We start from the raw sequence: 24,837 nt of genomic DNA, 5'->3' as shown, positions 1-24,837 counted from the left end.
GTTTATGTTGTTTTATTTTATTATTGTTGCTGGTGAACAACTTCTTTCACTTGGTTAATTGTTTAGAAACAGCAGGTAGAGTGTTGTTTTTGTATTTAATGGACAAATTCATGATAGAGCCTAGCCTTGGCAGATTATACGTCTAGAAAGTAGAATTAGTGGGAAGGTGCTTAGTGCTCACAATTCGGTCATTAGCCAACTGCGATTTCTTTTTATATGTTGTGTAGGTGCATAGAGATGAATTTTTTTACCTTGTTCTTTAGTGTAGTTAACAGTGTTGTTGGCTCCTCATATTGATGCACGATTGGCGACCAAAATTTTTGGTCGCGGAATGTCACGATTGGCGACCAAAATTTTTGGTCGCGAAATGTGTCAATTGGCGACTAAGAAATTTGGTCGGCAAAAGGCGACTTTTCACAACCAAAGTGTTTTAGCGACAAAAGAAATTAGTCGCGGCAATTAAATCGTTAGCGACCAAAAATTTAGTCGGCAAATCCAACTTTTGTCGACCAATCAAAATTTTGGTCGCGAATTACTTTTGCCGACCCTCAATTGGCGACCAAAGTAGCGACTAAAAAAATTGGTCGCGGATAACTTTTGCCGACCAAAAATAGACTTTTAGCGACCAATTTTTTTGTTGCCAAAAGTGTTAATTCTTGTAGTGAATTTAAAGATTTGGTTACAGTTTTAATTTTTCTAGAAGTGATTCCTACAATTCAGTTTTTGATTTACTCTAAAACAGGATCAATTGGATTCATATACACACCTAGTGATGAGATTAGGAGCCAAGTCTGGCTAATATGATCGGACAACATACCTAAGGCAGTTTGCTTAGGTGGTGTTTGTCCCTTTACGTTTTGTTCATGTTTATTTTTGTTTAAATTTTAACTTTCCGAAGCACCCCAAAAAAAGAGAGAAAAAAAATACTGAATCTTATTTGTTTATGATTATCATAATTAGAATGCACTACACACGTTAAACTGCGCACCACTCAGTCACACAACCATTTTTGTTTAGGCAAGCATTGCATTAGTTTTATTTTTCATTTTATTTTATGGGAGATTTATTGAAAAATCTTTTTTCAAGTATTTGTATTTCAATAAATTCTATTATTTGAACATTTGATCTACAAAATCTTAATTTTCATATTTAAAGTATTTTATGGACATTTTTACCCTTACAAATATTTTTTGAACGGTTAGTAATTTGGTAATGTAAACATTCATATTTTACAATGAGAGTATTCACATTAACGTGTGAATGTTCACGTTGATAGTGTGAACACGTTTAATACATGAACATCCACATTGACATGTTAACAGTCACATTAATGGTGTGAACATTCACATCATAGAACATTCACACTGTAAATATGAATATTATTAGGGATATTTTGGTAACTATGTCACTCATAGGACTTATTGGAATATAAAAAAATAATGTTAATTAAATAAAACATAAGTAGATAAAAAAAGATTATGAAAAAGTGTCCCTTATTTTATTTTTTGCAAGGCAAGTCATTTCCAACACACAATAATAATGTTTGCTCCTCGAATAAGAGGAAGCAATTGGCATATAAAAATGTTATAAATTCACCCTTATCAATTTATAATTTATTTTAAATATGTATATATAGTGAAAATTAAATTAATAAAGTGTGAGATCTGTGAATAAAATAAATTTGAATCACTAATTACTTAAATAAATTTTGGATTTATAAATGGATTTATAGTGTTGTTGATTAGCAAAACCATGAAACGAAAGGCCACTTTGTTGAATCAGGAACCTTTAGAGTAATTTTCCGTACAATGATTTTAAAGTGATTTTTTGAATAGCTAAAATTTAATTCTATAAAAATTGAAAGTACAATAATACTAAAGTTGAGAATATAATATTATTGATAATTTTTATTTTTTTTTCAAATAGCAACCATACAAAAAATTACTTTAAGACCACTCTACGAAAAATCTCTCTAGAGGATTTGAATGCCACTTTGTTTGGTATAATTTATTATAAATTAAAAATTGATAATCAGAAAATAAAAATTAAGAGTTTGTTTGGTAATATTTATATTTACAATTTTTTATTTATATTTACAGATGTTTAAACAAAAACTCTTTTTTTTTTTTTTTGGTTCAAAAAGTTGTAACTTGTAAACGAAAAAAAAGAAGCTGATTTCATTTTTTTGTTTCATTTGTTTAGATTTTTTTTTTTTTTCCATTTATTTTTCTTTCTCCTACCATTTTTGACCACTACCCATTGTTCATCATTACTGGCCACCATCGCCAATGACCTCTTCCACCAACCACCACTAGCCACTAGCTTTCTCAGCCGCCAACTAATTGCAATCGCCACCAACCACCTCCCATCAATGGTAACCACCTTCAGGCACCACTTTTTGTTGAATTACCGTCAACTACCACCTAAGGCAATCAATTAGCCATCATATTTGACCACATGCAATCACTTTTGGGCACCACTTCCCGTGGCCATCAACTACTTCCAGCAACTACAAACCACCTTTGACTAGTGGCAACCACTTTCAGCCACCATCACTCGCGACCGACAATCTCCTCCAATCACCATCTCTAATCATCGACAACCACCTCTTGTAACTACTCATTTTCACTTATTTTCAAAATAAAATTTTAAAGTAATTGTGTACCAAATACGGTTTTTGTTTTTATTTTCACCCAAAATAACATGAACATATTTAATATTTTCTGTAAACTAAAAACAGTAAACTGTAAACATTGTCAAACGGCACCTAAAAGTATTCATCATTCAACTTTTAGATAATTTTTTTTAACTTCTTTAAATTATTTTTGTCTAAAAAATTACAAATGAAAACTATATCAAATAGTTTGTCATAGATTTTCAAAATAACAAAACAAAAATATATATATATACACGCAATACAAGCCATTAATGATTGAGTTTAATGATCAATTTTTTTTCCGTCAGTTTTAGTTACAGAAATAGATATATGGTTCAGATTGAAAATAAATCAAAAAATTTAAATTGATAAAATTAAAAATTCATAATTTATTTTGTTATAAGAGTCAAATTCTAAATTCTTTTGGGTTAATTATTAAAAACTCCTATTGTAAGGTTGGTGCTCTATTAAATCCTGCTTCATTATTTTTAATAAATGAGGTCCCATGTTAAAAATATTTATGTATATATAACTGTTTTACCTTATTAAAATGATTAATTACTCAAAAGTCTTATTTGTAAGGTTAGTGCTCCATTAAGTCTTCATTATTTTTAGAGCGAATTACACTAACGATCTCTGTAATTTGGGACTTATGTCACTTTGATCCCTAATCTATCAATTGTGATACATTTGATCATGAATTTTGAATTTCGTTTCAAATGAAGACAATTGAAGACATTGCTGCTCCATTTCAAGGGCAAAACCGTCAATTTGATAAAATACAAACTAGCTTGATAAAAATAAATGTCAAAAAATTATTTTTTAATTTTTAAAAATTATTTCTACTCACCAAAGATAAAATTATATAAATATGATAAATCTTTTACATTTTTATTTTTTTTACCAAATTAAATTTTAATATGTGTTTGGATGATGATCTTGTAATGAGTGGCTATTTTTGTTGATATTTTTGGATGGTTATCATGTAATAGATGATTGTATTTGTTGTTAACAAATATTTTTGGATGAGTAATGTTAGAGATCCCACAGATTCTACCAAAAATTCTACCAAATGTCTCACATGGGTATGGAACCATACCCATGTGAGACATTTGGTAGAACTTTTGGTGAAATTTTTGAAATCTCTAATATTTTTATTTTTGGATAGTTATCATGTAATAGATGGTTATTAAGCTTTTAACATATGATCGATATGTTTAATAGTATATTTTAATGGATAATAACGACAAGAACGTTGTCACACCATATTTGACTTTTGAAAAAATAAAAACTAATTTAACAAAAATAAATATAAAAAAATTTATTTCTACTCTTTCAAAAGATAGAATTATATAAAAATAATGTGTTTTTAATTTTTTTACTAATTTAATTTTTAGTTTTTTAGAAAAAATTTCTAAAAATAGATTCTGAAAATCAAACCAAATATAATTTTATAACCATAAAAATTCCAGCATTATTCATTTAAAAAAAAAGTCATTATATTTCAAACCACATATAAGTTAACCAAAATAAAATAAGTTGTATGACGACTTTGCCCTTCAAATGGAGCAACTATGTCTTTAATTATCCTTATTTGGAATGAAATTTAAAATTAATGGTCAAATGTATCATAATTGAAAGGTCATAGATCAAACACTACAAAAAAATTTGTTTTTTGCGACGGCAAAACGCCGTCGCAAATAATCCAAACGCCGTCTCAAAAGCTATTTGCGACGGTAAATTTTCTTTTTGCGACGGCAAGTGGGGGTCGCAACAAGGGGGGTTGCAAAAGACCTTTAGCGACGGCACTTGCCGTCGCAATTGTTTTTGCGACGGGAATATCTCTTTTTTGCGACGGCAAATTTCTGTCGCCGATAATGGATGAAGATTTGGGCTTTTTTGCGACGGACAAGCTTTCCGTCGCTAAAATAGTTTTTTGCAACGGCAAAATTCCGTCGCAAAAAATGTCGGCGTTAATGACTATTGGCGACGGCAATTGCACCGTCGCTAAAGCCTTGTTTCTCAAATAAATTCCACACCTTTTGCGACGGTATGGCTGCCGTCGCAAAAAGTCTGGCACAATTTTTTTTTTTTTTTTTTTTTTTGCGACGGGGTGTTCTGTCGTCTCAAAAAAAACAAAAAAAAAAACCCTGTTTTACAATTATTTAAAATATAAAAATAACCTATAATGTTGGCAAATAATATAATAATATAAATACATAAATAAAATAACTAATGTTGGCAAGTGAAAAATAGCTTAAAAAAAATCAAAAAATTACATAATAATATAAATCCATACATAAACAAAAGTTGGCAAATGATGAAAATTCATAATGTTGGTCACATAATACATACATAATGTTGGTCACAAATTTAAATAACATAAATCAAAATCAAAACCAAAAGTTTTCGTTTTGATTCTTTCGTGAGTTATAAAAACAGAAGTTGGTCATAATCTTTACGCACCCACATTCCACACGAAGCAAACTGCTACTCAGGAAATATCTGAAAAAAAAAATAAAAATAATTAATAACAATATAATGGTGTTAATATTTTAATTACAGAAAAATATAAAAAAATTAACTACCATATAATTAGAAAGATAGTTTAGTAAATAATTTTGACTAGCCTAAAGTGAAATCCGGCTCTAACTCCCAAACTGGGAACCCGATTCGAGCCACGTCTTCTCCCACAAGTCTCTCATGCCTAGGCGATCGTGTGTGCCAAGTTTCGTGCTAAACCGACGCCGTTTGGTGATTTTGGGGCGTTAACTCCTCGAATTCAAGTTTCTTAAGGAACTAGTTTGCCTAAAGTGAAATCCGGCTATAACTCCCAAACCGGGAACCCGATTCGAGCCCCGTCTTCTCCCACAAGTCTCTCGTGCCTAGGCGGTCGTGTGTGCCAAGTTTCGTGCTAAACTGACGCCGTTTGGTGATTTTGGGACGTTAACTCCTCGAATTCAAGTTTCTTAAGGAACTAGTTTGCCCAAAGTGAAATCCGACTCTAACTCCCAAACCGGGAACCCGATTCGAGCCCCGCCTTCTCCCACAAGTCTCTCGTGCCTAGGCGGTCGTGTGTGCCAAGTTTCGTGCTAAACCGACGCCGTTTGGTGATTTTGGGGCGTTAACATCTCGAATTCAAGTTTCTTCAGGAACTAGTTTGCCCAAAGTGAAATCCGGCTCTAACTCCCAAACCGGGAACCCGATTCGAGCCCCGTCTTCTCCCATAAGTCTCTCGTGCCTAGGCGGTCGTGTGTGCCAAGTTTCGTGCTAAACCGACGTCGTTTGGTGATTTTGGGGCGTTAACACCTCGAATTCAAGTTTCTTAAGGAACTAGTTTGCCCAAAGTGAAATCCGGCTCTAACTCCCAAACCGGGAACCCGATTCGAGCCCCGTCTTCTCCTACAAGTCTCTCTTTAACTTAGAATTTCTAAATTATGCAAAGATACATTTTAGCTTAGAATGCAAAGATACATTTTATACCTGATCTTCTGGTGGTGGTGTATATGGATTCTCGTCTTCTGCAGATTCCCTAAATGCCCGGTGGCCACTCGATGCATCAGGAACCTATGATAGTCAATACATAATGTGTTAATCATATTCAAATTTTATACATAATCTTGTGTGAAAATTGAACTATCAAACAATTTAATTTATATCGAACCTGTCTGTTGGGATCCATACTCGCCCCCTGTGACACTAAGGCCATCATCTCAGCTCTTATCTGTTGTAAATGTGTAGAGAACTCTGCTCGCAGCTCCTCCCTCAACTCATCCCTTAGCTCTGCACGAACCTTCTGAGTGATCTGATCAATAGTCGATGGCTAGGGTGTTGACTGTGATGGCCCAGCACCATCTTTATACACTGCTCTCCGAGGCACAATTCTCCCGTATGTGCAACAATATCCATGTCCGTCATGACCTATCAACTCATGGAAAATGGCATTCCTAGCCTCCAAAGTCCGACCATCCTCAGGTAGCATAGAGAGTTGACGATTAAACTCATCCTGTATTGAATAAGACATACAAGTATATGCCAAATTAAGATGGTTGACACACAAAAAATAAACTTTAAATACAATCAAAGGTGTTTGGAAACTACCAAGGTCTGGATAACCTCTGGGTCATCTACTCTACGTGTCATAAGCCAAACATTCATCTTATCAGTAGACTCCCCCTTACTGGTCATCTGCATTTTTTTAGAAATATGAAAATTAGAATCTAAATAATTTGTAAATATACAATGTTTATTTATATACAAAAATAAAACAATAAAATGTAAACCTCATGTCGTATCTGAGAGAAAGTAGTACGCCCTATGGTATGAGCTATGCCGCGAGCTCGCCGATTTTTAGTGTTCCTACTTGCAATTTTCTATAACAGGTTCGACAAATGTGAGTGTGTAAATATGATTTGTATGTTTACATATCATAAATATAACTTATTTGTATACCTCAGCATCGGAAGTACGCCAATACTCCACAAATTCTTCCCACTGGCTTGGCACAATGTGCATAGGAACATCATCCTTCAGATTAGGATCAGAACTTCTAGGCTTGAAATACTTAGCCTTAAACTTATTCTTGTGATCCTTCCATATGCTGTTGCAGTTTTTCATGCAGATTGGCTTGTACTCCTCTGGACATATATTCAAATTGTCCTATAAAACACAATTTCAAAGTTTAAATAATAATAACACAATTTTGGAATTCAAATTTGTGGACAAAAATATACTTTTACCTTCACATCCTTCCAGATAACATCAATAATATCATCAGGCACATTGTTCCAGTCAAGAAAAGTAAGAGGAACAATGTTACCATTCCGCACAATAATGCCAAGTTGAGTAGTTAACTTAGCCACGTTATCCCCTATTGGGCAGTAATTTCCATCAAATTGTATGTCTAGCTTTTTACCAGTACCCCACTCTTTAATGTCCTTGGCACATCCTCTACCACGCCTAGTCGAGGTTGATCAAGAACTAACATGACCTGCGAGATACAATAACAACAAACAATATGCAATGGTAAGAAACAAATGCAAATTTAAATAATGTGAATACAAATCATATCAAATAAACCTGAGGTGGGCTGTGAAGAAGTCGAAGGGTCTGCAAAATACAATGAGAATAAACAAGTTATATATAATGAGCATAAATAAATGTATGTTTAAATAATTTTCATACAAATCAAAGCAAATTTATATACCTGTGGATGGCTCATAAGCTGATGATGATAGCTGTTGTGGTGCCACTGATGGTGGACGCACCGATGGTAGGCGTGGAGGCTGAGTACATGGTAGCTGCTGTGGTGCCACTAAAGGCCCCTCCGATAGTGGCCGATGTGATGCCTCCTCTGATGGTGGTACTACTGATGTCCTGTTATGTAGCACATCAGACATCATGTGCCGGGGATGATCAGGCGTCCTCTTCCTTCCCATAATAATCTACAAGCAATATAACATTAATTGACATTAGAAACATAGACAATTGTTTGTCGTCAACTATAATATGACATTAATTGAACTAATACAATTACAAAGACAAAGTAAATTAAGAAATTGATGATTAACTACAACCTTGGCCTTAATTGAATTACTAATGTTTCCACCACTATCAGCCTATTTGAACATCAACTGTTTCCCCTTCTGCGGCTTCCCTCATCCAACCAACTTCTTCATCACAAAGCATTATATTTTCTTCCAATTGTTGGCTCATGTATGGCTCGATTTGTGGATCAGTCGAACTCATATCAAATAAACCTCTTTGAGACATCTTCACCACGACTTGCCAGTCTGGTTGTAACAGGTCTGCAACATACCAAACTTGCTCTGCTTGGGACGCCAAGATGAAAGGTTCATTGGTAATTCGATCATCTCGGTACAACAAATGATTGAAGTTCACCAACGTGAAATTGAAGACATTTTCTTTCTTTCCGTGAATGTTGTCAATCCAATCACACTTAAACAACACATGTTTCTTCTCATTGGAATATCGAATCTCAACAATATCTGTCAATTGTCCATAATAGTACACAAACCCCACACGAGGATTCTTGTTTTTTCGACTAGCATAACTTATGGTATCTGCCTTCAAAGCTACACCACAATTTTGTGTGGCTCAACGATCATCCATGGCCTTTACTCGATACCGAAACCCATTCAGTATATACCCGTTGAACCTCATTGCCAAGTTATGAGGACCATTTGCCAATAGAATAATCTCTTCAGAAAATATGACATTAGTAGTCCTTCGCAAAGTTTGGACCTATTTAACACGAAAATGTAAAATTTAAAATGTAGTTCGACTTAAGTAACTAGAATCTATAGAGTTAAATACATATATGTTCCTTGAACCAATTGTGAAAAGTTTCAAAATGTTCACGCCGAAGCTGATGATCGTCAACACGAGGCATTTTGAGCTTAAGTACTTCAAGGTGTTCGCTGTGTAGATTAAAATTTTAGCAATATAAAAAAATTTGTAGAAAATTCAATAAAACATAATAAAATATTGAGTGAGTGACTTAACCTACTTTATGAATGGTTGAACCGCGCTTGTATTGAATAAGATGTACCGATGAGCTTGTACCCAAGAAGTATTATCAAGATAAAAGCTTGTATTTTCACCAATAGCATGACCCAAATTATCAGCACCACTATAGTTCCTCACGGGTCGACTAGATTTGGTTTCCACATCATTGAGATATTGTGCACAAAATTCATGCATTCTTCCATAAGATATCCTTTAGCAATTGATCCTTCAGGATGAGCTCTATTACGCACGTATTGCTTCAAAGTAAGAAGATACCTCTCAATTGGATACATCCATCAAAACTGAATAGCTCCACCCAATAAGGCTTCATCAGCTAGATGTATAGGCAAGTGCTCCGTTATATCAAAAAAACTCGGAGGAAATATTTTCTCTAGATGACAAAGTGTTATAGCGATACGATCTTGAATATATTGCAAATCCGTCGCACGATTCACTTTTGAACACAATTGTCTAAAGAAATTGCTCAATTCAATCAAGGGTTCAATTACATTCTTCGATAACGATCTTCGAATAGCCAATGGAATAAGTTGTTGCATCAGAATATGACTATCGTGGCTCTTAAGACCCCCAATACTTCTATCATGTGAGCGCACACGACGTGATATATTGGATGAATACCCGTCGGGAACTCTTACTTCCTTCAACACTTTCAAGAACAAATCTTTCTCATCCTTGGTCATCGTGAATTTGCTGGTGGTAAATAGGCTTTATTCGACCCCCTTAACTGCAAATGTAAGGGTTTTCTAATATTCATATCTTGTAAATCACGCCGAGCATTAACACCATACTTCGATTTTCCTGCAACCCCTAATATTGTCCACAACACATTGTCACAAACATTCTTCTCTATATGCATTACATTGAGGTTGTGTCTTATTAGATTGTGCTCCCAATATGGCAATTCATAAAAGATACTCTTTTTCTTCCAACTGTGGGTGCGATGTCCAGCTTTCTCCTTCTCTACCTGTCTCCTATGTCTCTCCTTAAGGTCATCCTTCTTGTATTGGGTTAAAATACCCTCAGATTCTAATTGTAGCAACATCTTAGTTCCAGACAACAATTTGGGTTTGAGTCTGACTTCCCGACTACCATCAAATGATACTTTATCCTTCCGGAATTTATGGCCAGTAGGTAAAAATCTGTGATGACCCAAGTATGATTGTTTCCTACTATGCTTCAACCAACACGATGTAGTTTCCTTATTGCAACAAGGACATGCATATTCGCCTTTAGTGCTCCATCCTGACAAGTTTGCGTATGCAGGAAAATCACTAATTATCCACAGTAAAGCTGCATGCATTTGAAACATTTGATTTGTTGATGCATCAAATGTTGACACACCCTCATTCCATAGTTCTTTCAACTCCTCAATCAACGGTTGCATATACACATCAATCTTGTCACCAGGTCCTTTTGGGCTGTCAATAAGCATGGCTAAAATTAGAAATGGTTGCTTCATGCACATCCATGGCGGCAAGTTGTATGGAACGAACACAACAGGCCAAGTGCTATGAACTATGTTCATCATTCTGAATGGGTTAAAACCATCAGATGCTAAGCCAAGCCTTACACTTCGGCAATCATTACTAAAGTCAATATTCCGACGGTCAAAATCTTTTCATGCAAGGGAGTCAGCAGGATGCCTAAAGACACCATCATCAGTTCGTTCCTCTGCATGGCATCTCATTAACTTGGCTGTCTTGGATGACATAAAAAACCTCTGTAACCTTGGCTTTAAAGGAAAATACCTTATCTGTTTTGCAGCTATTCGTTTGCCACCTTTGTTAGGACCATTTGAACCACCATCACCATTTGATTTCCATCTACAACTGTTGCATATGACACATTTATCAAGATTGGCGTCCTCGTTTCGAAACAACATGCAACTGTTGGGACATGCATCCCACGTCTCATACGTGAAGCCCAAATCTGTTGTGACCTTTTGAGCTTTATAATATGAGTCCGGGAGTTTCACACCCAACGGGAACGCCTCATTCAATAACTCAAGCAACATGTCAACAGACTTGTCTGTCCACTGATTAAGCACCTTCAAATGTAAAAGTCGAACAATGAATGACAAAGATGTGAACTTCTGACAACCCGGATACAATTCACTTTGTGCACCTTGAAGAAGTTTGAAATACTTTGCAGTCTCTGCATTTGGACCGAGCTGGGGTTCAAATGCATGGGTATCAGGCCTCTGTGGTTCATTACCCTCAACACTTGTACCGGCATGTGGATTTCCCATAGCCCCTTGTATCATTCCAATCATATTATCCCCAATGTCTAAATTAGCTAATGTTTCATTCTCTCGATTACCATGCAGAGATACGTAAGATTCCCCATGATTAATTCAATGTTTGTATTTTTTTTAAAAACCATTCAAAATCAGATGCTCCCGTACACCCTCTCGTACAAAATAGTATCGATTCTCGCACTTCCTACACGGACAACTGATCATCGAACCTTCAACCCTATTGGTGTAGGCAAACAAAAGGAATTCATCAATCCCATTAATGTATTCGCTCGACATCCTATTTGGCAAATCAATCCAACTCTTATCCATCATCTGTACACATCCACAAAAATATCTCATCAAAGTAACTCTAAATATAATACCTTTAACTCAAACCTATTCAAAAAAATACTCAAAACTCATCTATTTAAGTTTGTCTAAAAAATACTCAAAACTCATCTATGCTCTTTAACTCAAACCTATTCAAAATTAAATTCTACTCTTTTTTTTTTATTACCCAAAATCAAGAGATCCTTTTAGCAAACTCAAACCTATACCACAACCTTTTAAAAAAAAACTCAGGTAAAATTTTGAATTAGTTACTAAAGTGCTTCATAAGAAATGAAATTTTTAGTCAAAGCATAAAATTTTTGAAGTTACTATTTCAGTGCTTCATATCAAATGAATTTTTCACTCAAAATTTTTGTCTGATCAAAATTTTCATGATTGGTGATGGTTTGATAGAATTTGGGGGGGAGGGGGAATGAGATTGACATGACGAGGTTGAATTACACTTGCTTTTACTAACCGAGAATAATGAATTTTTCAAGACATTTGAACTCAATTGTAAGTCCCCGAGACACATGTTTGCCAGGATATGTATGCAATATATTTGTAATAAGGAAGATTAAACAAAGTTAGTTTGAAAAACAAAGTTAATGAATTTTCAAATTTTTTAGAAGAAAAACAAAAATGAAAACCAAAATACAATCTTTTTTTCTTTTTTTTAAATTCAAATGAAGTAAAATTTTGTACAATCATTTTGTAACAATAATATATTTATAAATAAATAAAAAAAAAACCTTTTCTTCTCCCATATATTCTCTCTCTCTCTCTCTGGCATGCAAGTGAAAACCTATCTAACAAAAGAGAGGGTAAAGTAAAAATTCCTTTTCCATGGCATGAGATGCTCTGCATGGATGGCTTTTAAAGTTGTGATTGACAAAGACATATCCCCAATAACCCTCAGACTCAAAACCCCCCTATCATATCTTCCACAAAGTACTTTCTTTCTTTTTTATGCCTTGTGTCATCAGTCAATATTATTACTCATTGATCTTTCACTCACTTCACTCCTCTTTGTGTCCCCACATCATATCCAATTAACCCCAACCCAATCACTCTCCACCCACCCATCCCACCTCGGACGCCCTTTGTGATATGTATATATATATATGGTGGGAAAGTTCTCTGTAATGCTTTTTTTTTTGGTTGGTATAGAATGTTGTTAGGAAATTGTTTTCTAAAATTACTTTCGCACAAAAAAAAAAAAAAAAGAAGGTCCACCAACACAAACATACATGAATTCCCAAATGCGAATTTTTAAAAATGCTACAGAAAATAAGCAATTTTAAAGGGCATTCCTTTCACCTTCATCCTTTACCATAACTAAATGGAACCCCATATACAAATTACCATTCAACACAGGTGAAAATGTCAGCTAAACTCAACAATCAGACCTTCCAGAAGATTAGGGCACACACACAAATTTCAGAAAGCCTAAAATTCAATCGGTGGAAAGTAAACAAAGACAAGTTGAAAAGTTTGGAGCATCATCCCATTCTAATTCACACCATAATGACCATTCCAATAAAGCACAACCCTCAAAATTAAATTTCATTGCCAAGCAAGAACCTATATCGGCGCCTTCGTGGTCATAGAACTAAATGCAGCTCCCCAAAGTACAATTACAGAAACAAAACCGCGCAAAACCCTAAAACTCCCCGAACCCCTAAGCAAACTGTTCGAGCAATAAGAAGCCAGCAGTCTCTTAACAATAAATAAGAGTAATTCATATCCTTGTAAAACTCCACAAACGTCATGTGACTATACAGACAAACACAAACCCAACAAAACATGGAAGATTCAAGTAAAATAGTGTGCCTCAATGAAATATGAGACGTGCGTGTGTGTGTATATATGTGGTGTGCGCGCGGATGGAATGAAATGAGGATTACCTTACAGAGTTGATTCAAGACATGCTTGAGACCTAGAAAGTTCTCTAAAATTATCCAAATTTATAATCTAAACACAACCTAAAAAATTAAAATGAAAAAATAATGAAACTTTTTGGGGATACATACATATATAGGCAAATAATTTATATTCATGTATATTTTTTTTATTTATTTTTGAACAGCTAATACATACATACATATATATATATATATATATATATATATATATATACAGAGAGAGAGAGAGAGAGCATACCTGAGTAGCTGTCGTCGTCGAAGCACCACCGCTAGCCCTTCGCCGTTCGTCGTCACCGTACCACCGCACCACCGCTAGCCCTTCGCCGTTCGTCGCCCGTCACCCCTCGCTCGTTTGGGGATTTTAGGGGAAAATTGAGCGGCAAGATGAAAGGATTTCAATCGGACAATTTTAGGGATTTTAGGGATTTCGTGCTTCAAAACAATTTTAGGGATTTCGATCGAACTGAGCGGCAAGATGAAAGGGAAGAGATGGGGAAAATTGTTTTTTACATTTTGCGACGGGAAGGTTTACACCGTCGCAAATGATACAAAATGATTAATAAACGACGCCGTTTTAATAATCCTTTTTTTGCGACGGACATTTGCCGTCGCAAATGGTCGAGTATTTGCGACAACAAACTTTTGCCGTCTCAAACATTTTTTTTTTCCCGACGGTTCAACACTTGCCGTCGCTAATAGTTCCTCATTTTAATACCCGCCCGTGCAGTTTATTACCGATGGTTAAACGCCGTCGCTAAAACTCTTTTTTGCAACGGTTTATTTTGCCATCGCAAAAGACCCTTTTTTGCGACGGGGATCACGCCGTCCCGAATACTTCCGTGTTTTTTGCCCTCTTTTCTTGTAGTGAAAGTGGCATAAGTTCCAAACTATAAGGATTATTAATATAATTTATCCTTATTTTTAATCAATAAGATCTCATGTTCAAAATATTTATGTGTATATGAATGTTTTGCCTTTATTAAGAGATGAAGGAATTGAGAAGTCTCAATTCAATAAATGCTAAAAAAAATTATTTGGTGTTCCAAATGCATTACATGATAACATTATCCACCAATCACCAACAATTATATTTCATGTCCCAACACAAAATTACGAGCCTCATCCTCTCTATCAATCACAAATCTCCTAATAATCACCCTATCATTCCGTAAAAACACTAGATAATTTTTTCTAGTTCAAGTATGGACTACTACGTGACATTTACTTTTATTTTGTTATTTCAGAACTTAAAATTTTCATAATTTTTATTATACACATTTATTTTTAATGAAAATTATATTTTTAAAATCTACGCAATAAAATCTATCATATAAGATCAATATTAAATATAAAATTTGATAAAAATAAAATATTATTTTTTAGTTATACGAAACTAACAATTTCTCAGTTTGCAAAATTATCTAATTAAACTGAAAAATTTATGAGTTTTGCACAAAAATGTTAAATTAAGAAATTTTTTAATTTTCTTGGTTCCGTAATTGAAATATTTCTCAATTTTTTATATACATTTATGTGTGAAAGAGATCCTTTATTTGTTTAAAATTTTAATTTATGGTTAAAAATTAAGAATTTTAAACTGAGAAATTTATTCAAACTGAAATATTTTTCAAATGGAGCTTTTTTTAGTAAATCTTATTCTTAGAGCATCTACATCAGCCTCTTCAAATTTTTAGTTAAATTATAACCCAAAATTCACTTTTGCTATTTTAACTAGTCACCTTTTTAGTATCCACTGAATCAAACTTTCTATTCTAACTCAATCTTATTAAAATATTAATTTCTTATTGTATTTGTTATTCTTTCTTTTTTATTAAATTGATGAGGTGCCACCAAACAATTCTTAAAATATATATATATAAATAAAATAAAATAAAATAAAATAAAAGTTACTGATGACCGGTCGACCGGTTAGGCTAATTTTGAGTATTTTTCTTCTTCTGCTATAGGCACTCACGAGACATCTAGTAGGATATCCGAAAGGACATCCGAGTGGGCGACCGGTTTAAAGATTTTGGCCCAGTTTTGCTCCAGAAAATATAATAAAAAATCATGTAACTAATGAATAGTGCCTCAACAAAACAAAGTTGTTGAGGTACTGTAGCAAATTTAACAAAAAGTTAATTTAGAAAAAATTTGTTGAGACTGATGGAGGAATAATTTTATGATTTACTAGCTATATTTTACTTTTTTGTTATTTTGGCTATGCTGATGCAGATGCTCTTCAGACTTATATTTCGTTTAACCCATATTCTTTTTTAGTATTCTATTTGGTCATATTTTGTGTAATATGACCAGATCACCCTTCTAACTTTCCGCGCTTATTTCCATTTTGAAATTAATACATAATAAAAAATAATAACAATTTCTTATTTTATGAAAAAAAATTCTCATCATTATAAGGAAAATCTCCTCATTCTATAAAGAAAATCTTTCTCTTATTCCAGGGAGAAAAACTCTCCCTTATTCTAGAGGAAAAAAATCTCTCTTATTCCGCAGAAAAAATCTCTCAAATTCCTAAATCATCTACCTTTTAAAAATCTCTCACTAAATATTGATATGAACTTTCACATTACAAATGCATGCTGATAAATAATATCTTCTGATTGAACCATGCACACACTAAATATTACATGAGAGTGTGAACATTAATATCAGGTGCGACTATCTATTTGTATTATAGAATTAATGCGAACATTCACAACATACTATGTTTGGGTAGTATGGCTACTAATATACAACTAATATTCGAAAAAATAAAACACATACCAAAATATAATATGAATGTTCACAATAAATAACAAACATAAAACTAACCTTCAAAAAAATAAAAACTCATATCAAAATACAATATGAATATTCACAATTTACAATTAACATACAACTACTCTTAAAAAACTACACTCATACCAACGTGAATATTCACACTACAATGTGAAAATATAAAACAAAATTAGAAAAAGTGAAAATCGACTATTTCCATTGTTTAATGGTAATAAAAATGATTGTTCAACCAACAAACATATAACTAACTTTCAAAAAAATAAAATTTATACTAAAATATAATGTGAATGTTCAAAATTTATAATTAACATACAATTAGCTTTACAAAAAACAACTCATACCAATGTTACATTCACGCTGCAACATGCAAATATGAAACAAAATATATATAAAAAAAAAGTACAAATCAACTATTTCTATTGTGCAATGCAACTAAAAAACATAGTAACAATCAATATACACAAATCATCAAATAATATATTTAAAAAAATTATCAAATAGTTCATATATATTGACACATTTTTTTAGAAAAATCTATATATAATTAACTCCGACATAATACCAACGAATAAAATACGCGATATTGGTAACTGCACAAACCGACGAAGAGACTACGGTTTATGTATAATAATGACAAAAAAAACGATTATTTATCGCCGCTTTACCATCATCTTTGTTGCGAGTCATCATTATCTCTATCATTGGTCTACATGCGTAGCTAACATTTCTTCCAAATATTCTTCCATAGCATGACCTTATTGTAAGTAAAGAAAGATCTTTGATCTAGTGAATCCTTTACGTTGAGGTAAAAAAAATATTAAGAATAATAATTTGTTAGATTTATATACAGTATTATATATATATATATATATATATATTAATAATAATAATAAATTATAAGGGTAAAACAGTCCACATAATACTTTTAATATGGAAAACAGGACCTGTTGGAATATTAGTTCAAATGTATGGAATTAGATGGAATACAAGAATATTTTGTGGACTTATTGCATTATAAGTCATCTAAATGAGATTTATAAATAAATCTTTCTTTTTGAAATATTAGGAATCATATATTTTAGAGAAATTTTATATTTGCAATATAATTTTTAAATTTTTGAATTAGTTTTTTAGTGTAACTTTCTCATTTTAAGTATGATTTTTTTGTCAATTTTGTATGAAATTTTCTCTTAATTAACTCAACCAATTCCACATATTTTATGAGAAAAAATAAGACCAAGTAAATATTGTTAGTTAAGTAAGTTAAGAAAACTAACTATTAAAAATAGTTTAAATTATAAATTTATAATAAAAATATATTTTTTATTTTTATATAATTTTATATTTAAAATTAGTCTTCTTTAATAGATTTTGTTGTGTTAATTCTAGAAATATAAATTTTATCAAAAATAAATAGATATTATAAAAATTATAATGTTTCGTACCTTTAAAAATAAAAATAAATTGTAATTTCGTAATTCATTTGAGCTTGAAATAGAGTTTTTACTTTGTTTTTTACAGCTCATCGTAATGATTTCTGGTAACAATAATTTCACGCATATTAACCATCTTATTAAAAAATTTAAGGATACAAAAACTTAAATGTGATTGGTTATTAAAAAAAATAATGGCATTTAAATATCTAATAATGGTTGGACATATATATTTTTAATAAGATTATTAGAGTATCTCCAATGATAAGTTATTGGAGTTGTTATTGTCATAATTTGACAATTGTAGCAAAGTAGTGTGCACCAATGGTAAGAAATAACAGTTGTTAAATTTGATAAATACCAAAATTTTTATCAAATTTAACACAAGTTTTGACGGTTACTATTTGTATCAAATCATCAAGAAATACCTCCCTCCTTTCTCCTAGCAAAATATCCCTTTCTCTCTCCGGTCATTTTTGTAGAAGAAACACATGGGTGTTTTGGCAACAAGCCAAAAAAGTCAAAAATTAGCTTTTAATCTATTTTTGGTCAAAGTTTAGAAAAAGTCAAAAAGTCAACTTTTAACCATCTTCCTAAAACACTCCACAGAAACTGGTGTATTCGAACGACCGGCCGGTCATCCGAATACATCAATATCTATGTCAAAATGGCAAAAATAACAACTAAATCATTAAAGCATGATTCACTGTGTTTGGTTTGAGTTTTCTAGATTAAGTTTTTTAAAAATTGACTTTTTTGGTTTTTGTGTTTTTTCGTTTTTAGTGAATATTTTTTAAATTTTATACATTTTTTTTATTTTTTTTAGATACACCTTACTTAGATGTACCTAAAAACTAAAAAATTTGTGAAAAAATATTTTTAAAAATTTATAAATACATAAAAATATAAAAAATGTACTGAATTCTTGTATTTTTTTTGTTTTTTTGATATTTAGTGAATTTTTAAAAGATTTTTTTTACAAATTTTTTACTTTTTAGGTGTATTTATGTTAAGTGTGTCTAAAAAGTAAAAAAATTGCTTAAAATATTAAAAAAATTCAGTAAAAACAAAAAAAAAATGAAAAATAAAAAAGTAGAATTTTTTGAAAAGTGTTTTAGAAAATTAAAAACCAAGCATTTTTCATTTATTTTTTACTATTTACTACCATAATTTGACAATAATAATATTATTATAGCATTTGTTATTGAAGATGGTGAGAGGAAGGTTTTAGGTAAATGTACCTATTCTAGTAAACCAAACAGGGTGGTTTTAAGAAAGAAAACAGCTAATCAACCTGAAGTATTTGTGTTCAGCTCAAAAAAAAAACCTGAAGTATTTGTGGCGTTCTTTTCGGAACCTCAGAGAGAGACAGAGATGTTGTCAAATTTACAAAAAGGCACCTCGGTCTCTGTGTATTGCCAGCTCTGCTTCGCTTATAACCACACTTCCCAATAATTGCAATTTTCACCCTTGCAACCAATGCAATTTTTTTTTTAAAGAAAAAATAAACAAATAAATTACACTGATATTTTCTGGAGTTTAATGAAAATGTAATAAATTTCATAATTTTTTATAATTCTATTGACCTTCTTTTTATTAAGATTAAAAAGATTGAAACTAATAAAAATGATATAAAAATAATGATAAACAATGAAAACATGCATTTAAATATAATAAAAATAAAATATTATTTTTCTATTTATATGATTAAAGAATTATTAATAAAAATGGAGTTCATATGAGGTGTGCTATGTAAATAAAACTTTAAAGAAATTCAATTTAATATAATTATACTAAAATTATAAAGTTTATTTTATATTTTTTCAAATCTTAAAAATTGTCAGTGTAATTTATTTTTTAAAAAAAGGAAAAAAAAAAAAGTCAAATAGATATTCTTATTTGACTCAGCACAAAGACGTAAAAAATCAATTTAAAATTTATTTCATTAAAGATGTTCTATCAACCCGTCGAGATAAATGGGAACAAATTCTTAACCATTTTCATCTGTTTCCTTCATTATCTTATACTATTGCTAGATTCCTTATTATTCTCTAAGTAGTATATGTTATAAAAAGAAGAATTATTCTCATCCTTTACATTTTCTTTTATTAAATTTAAATTTAATAAAAAAAGTGTTTAAAAATCATCTCTAATTCTTTCATTAAATATGCATCAAATCAAAAGAAAATTATTTTTTTCATCAAATTGATGATTCATCAAATCTTTCATTAAATTTAGATTAGATAAAAATTTAAAAAGATGGAATTGGAAATGATATATTTTTTTTCATCAAATTTGATGAAAAGGAAAATTTGGAATAAAAGAATTTTTTTAAAAAAATTTTTGACAAAAATTTAATTTTTACTCAAACTTGAAATTAAATTAGATGAAAAAATGAATGAAGGGTTGGAGATGTTAAGTAGATTGAATCATGCAGTTTAAGCTGTAGATTCGTGGATATTTTGATAATCGGATTCATTTATGTTTTACATATTGGCATATTGAATTTATAAATAAAAATTTTAATTGATTTTAATAATTATAATTATATAATTTAAATATATTTTCAAACAAGTGGATGGTTTGTTTTTAAAATCATGCTTGTAATCTATTTTTTATTTTTAAATAAATATGATAAAATGATGTAGTTACATGATTATCACATCAATTTATTTTATTTTTTTTTTTTTTATGAATGATCTAAAATGATCTAATTGGATGATCTGAGTAAGACCCAAGGTGGCCCCATGGATTTGAATTGCATGGTTTAGCTCACTAAAATGAACAGAAGTTGAGTTCAGCACTTAAAAAAAAATATATGCAACTTTATTTTCGGGTTTATTAAGGCACAATATTTTTTTTTTCGTGATTTAAAAAAATAAAATTTTAAAAATTCCGATTTAGTTATATATTATTGTCATTTTTTTTTTTTGCCAAAAAAGTTTTTAAAAAAGTGTAATAATTTAAAGTATTTCCAAAATGTATTCAAATAATTTGACAAACAATTTAAAGTATTAGCCTTTCAAATCCAATCATGGACTATCCCAAAAGCTAATTTTATCTAGATATATTTTGTTCTTAAGAAAGACAAATGAAATATATTCCTATAAAATTCAAGTCTTAATTAATGTGACATAAAGATCTTTCAAGCGTAGTGATAAGGAAGAACCACGTGACCACTTAAAATGAGGAATATTTGCCCCTCGTACGATTTTTGCAAGTAGCTAAAAAAAAAATAATAAAAATAAATCACTATTTACAATTGTATATGCATAGAACATGAGGTATAGAGTTTGGAGAAAATTAAAAATTAATGGGATAATATCAAAATAATTGAATTATATATGAGAATTTTATAGGTGCACATGAAAGACATCTTACGCCTTCCATGAAAATAAAATTATTTTAGGATTGTCCGACTAATTTGTAACTTCCCCTTGAGTTTTTGAGAATATCTTGAACAGTAATGATACACAGCTTGAAAATTTTCAAGTTCGAATTTATCCCGAATCCAAAATGACGTCGTTTTAAACGGTAGTTTCGTTTTACGAGAGGGTTATTTAATGAAAATTATCTTACCGGTAAAAGAATTTTAATATATCTTACCGGTAAGAAAATTCAAAACGACGTCATTTTTGGCAATCGGGAGATTCGGGGAAGAAAGATTCAGAAAACAAAACATTATTGTATCTTGAAAGTGGATCTTCACAGCTAATGCTGTATAAATTAGCAAATTTTACGAAATTTCATTATGGCATATCACATCAATAAATAAATTAAGTAAAAATAGTAAAATTTATTAGTTTATATAACAGCTCCCCCACCTAAAATGTCTAGTCTAACCAGAAGTGTAATTTGGACAGGCTCAATTTAAACAATCTAAGTTCAGCTCGAATTTTTTTAGAGTTTAGATAAAATATTTTTGAATTTTGTGCAGGTTTGGGCAAAAATTTAAAAGATCGAACTAAATTTGAATGGACTTGGATAAAGCAACCAAATAACCCAAGCAAGCCGAAGACCGAATTATACAGATATAAATATATTAAAAATATATAAAAATTATTAGTCATTGAATGATATTAAAATAATTTAAATTATTAGATCATATTAAATATATATTACAAACACAAATAACATAATATAAAACCTTACATTTTTTTTTCTCACTCAAAAATTGTAAGAATCACCGTGGGAGGAAATTCTAATAAATTAATAAACTTAGTTGCACCACCAAAAAAAAAATAATAATAATAATAATAATCACCATGTTTGTTTTCAGTTTTTTGAAAATACTTTTCAACAAATTCTATTTTATTATTTTCTGTATTTTTTTTGTTTTTACTAAATTTTTTAAAATTTTTTAAGTAATTTTTTTAATTTTTAGACACACATAACATAAATATACTTGAAAAGTATAATTTTCGTGAAAAAAATCTTTAAAAAAATCACTAAATACCGAAAATACTAAAAAAAATGAAAATTCGACATATTTTTCATATTTTTGTATATTTATTAATTTTTTAAAATATATTTTCACAAATATTTTACTTTTTAGATATATCTAATTAAGGTGCATTTAAAAGTAAAAAATTGCTTAAAATTTTAAAAATATTCACTAAAAAAAAAAAAAAAAAAACTCAGTTTTTAAAAAATTAAATTTAGAAAATTGAAACTAAACACACTAAATAATTTTTTGTGCAATTCGGGCAACTAAATCAATTTAGGCTTAACTTGAATCAGGCTTGGACAAATAATCTCAGTTTATAATTCAGGCTTGTGTAGGACTGGCTGCTCTTAGCACAACTCAAATTGGATTTTAACAACCTCTCAACCCTCTCAAGTTGTACCCCTAAATCCAACCGTGGGAGGAAATTTTTTATTATATGAAAATCGGAATTAACATTTTTTATTTTTTTGTTGAACAAAAAAGATATTTATAGATTAAGGAAAAAGAGCAGATACATTAGGCCTTGTTTGGAGACAGACTATTTTAGTAACTTTTTGACTTTTTAGCTTAAATATGAAGTAAAAAAAATTAGTATGTTTGAGATAACTTTTTGACTTTTTACAAAAAGATGTGCAAAAAGTAAAAAAAAAAAATCTTTAACTTTGTGGTATAAATTGTTAACTTTTTAATTTTTTTAATAATTTTTTGACTTTTAAGCTCAAATAGCCACTTGCCAAACCAGGCCTCAGTCCTAACTAAAGCAGAAAGAGCCAAAGGTGGGTAGGTCACCCAGCCCAAACGAAGAAGATTACAAACATGGGGTCGGGTCGGGTCGGGGGCCCTGGCCCCCGCTAGCCACTGCAAAACTATATGAATATATGTATTATGTATATGAAACTAAATTAGTTTAATTATACTTGGCCCCCCAATATCATATATTTCTATTCATATTCTTTTTAAATACATTTGGCCACTTATTTTCTTCCATTCATTTCAAGTTCTCTCAAATTTTATATTATTTTTTTTTCATTTCTTTCTTTTACTTAAGAGAAAATTATGGTACACCCCTTGTGATAAGAAAACTTATGATATTTTATAGTATTAGTAGCAAATTATTGTGATTATGGTATAAAGGGGTGTGCCATAAGAATGACTTAGTTACGAATTATTGTAATTATGTTATGAACATTAAAATGTTACGAAGTGAGAAAAGTTATGAATTATTGTAATTTTGTTACAAATCATTATTGTATTGTTATGAAAAGGCATAACTTATGCAACTTTTGCATACAATTTAAAATTTTGTGTATAAAGTGCAATCCCTAATTTATTATCATTCAAGTATTAGGTGAATTATGTGATGCTACAGCTAATTTTGTATTTTTTTTAGTGGTGAGTCATTGAAATTCATATCTGTAGAACACATTTACAGATTATTTTCATTATTTATTAGTTTGTTTTTAATAATAATTTATTCATTTAAATAATTATCTAAACTGTTAAAAATTTTCTTAACTCAACCACTTGAACTTGCCCAATATCTTGCTTTTGGCCCCCCCAATCACCAAATCCTGGCTTCACCCCTGACATTACCCACTCTGACTAACTGACAAATGTCAAGTAAGATTGCCAAGCCTTCTCGTGGTGACACATTCTCTGAAGCACCAAGTTTAATAACTTTTTGATTGTCATTCTCAATGATAGCAGAGGTGAGGTTGCAAGCTTGTGCCAATAAACCCACCAATCGCACAGCATGTGCTTTAGCAGCAAAGGCAAAAAATGATGAAAAAGATGAAACCAAGCCATCGATGAGGCGACCCACAGAGTCTCTAAGGATAGCAACTGCTGATGCATTGGCTCTGTTTTTGCTGAAGCTCACATCACAACTGATTTTAAATTCCTCAAGTGGTGCAGGTTGCCACCCTTAGTCCTCATTCCTTGCTTTGGTTTGAGACTCTGTGATGAGAGAGTGATCATTATTACGCTAGTCTTGAAACTCATTCCATACATGGGCTATTTTCTCAATGGTTTCCGACGGGTTAACTGGTGCAAGGTTATGGAGAAGTATTTTGAGATGACACCACGTGGTTAAGGTGACGCTGAGGTGTCAGCCGAGGTGCCACGTGGGCAGATCATATTTGTCGAGATGTTTAGGGCATTGTCGAGGTGTTCTGTGGGGATACCAAAATTCGAGATATTTGGATAGAGGACTATAGTCCTAGATGACATCAAACTACCTATTTGGATAGAGTTGAGACTCTTGATGGAGTTCATCTTAATCTAAATAGTGTGAGTTGTGATAGATGTTATCCTTGTAAAGTATAGAGTCCCATGAAGTAAGACTTCTAGGGGAAGTTAGACACTGATCGTTATAAAAGTAAGGCACCCATGTGGGTCTAAGGTATGCTTTTATTTGTGATGCTTTGACGTGTGTATTAAGTACTGTTTTGATATCTGTG

The sequence above is a fragment of the Camellia sinensis genome, chromosome 10, assembly GCF_055761805.1.
Source record: "Camellia sinensis isolate YWXY chromosome 10, ASM5576180v1, whole genome shotgun sequence".
NCBI lineage: Eukaryota > Viridiplantae > Streptophyta > Magnoliopsida > Ericales > Theaceae > Camellia > Camellia sinensis.
The sequence above is the reverse complement of the archived record's forward strand: the minus strand, read 5'-3'. Positions refer to the sequence as shown.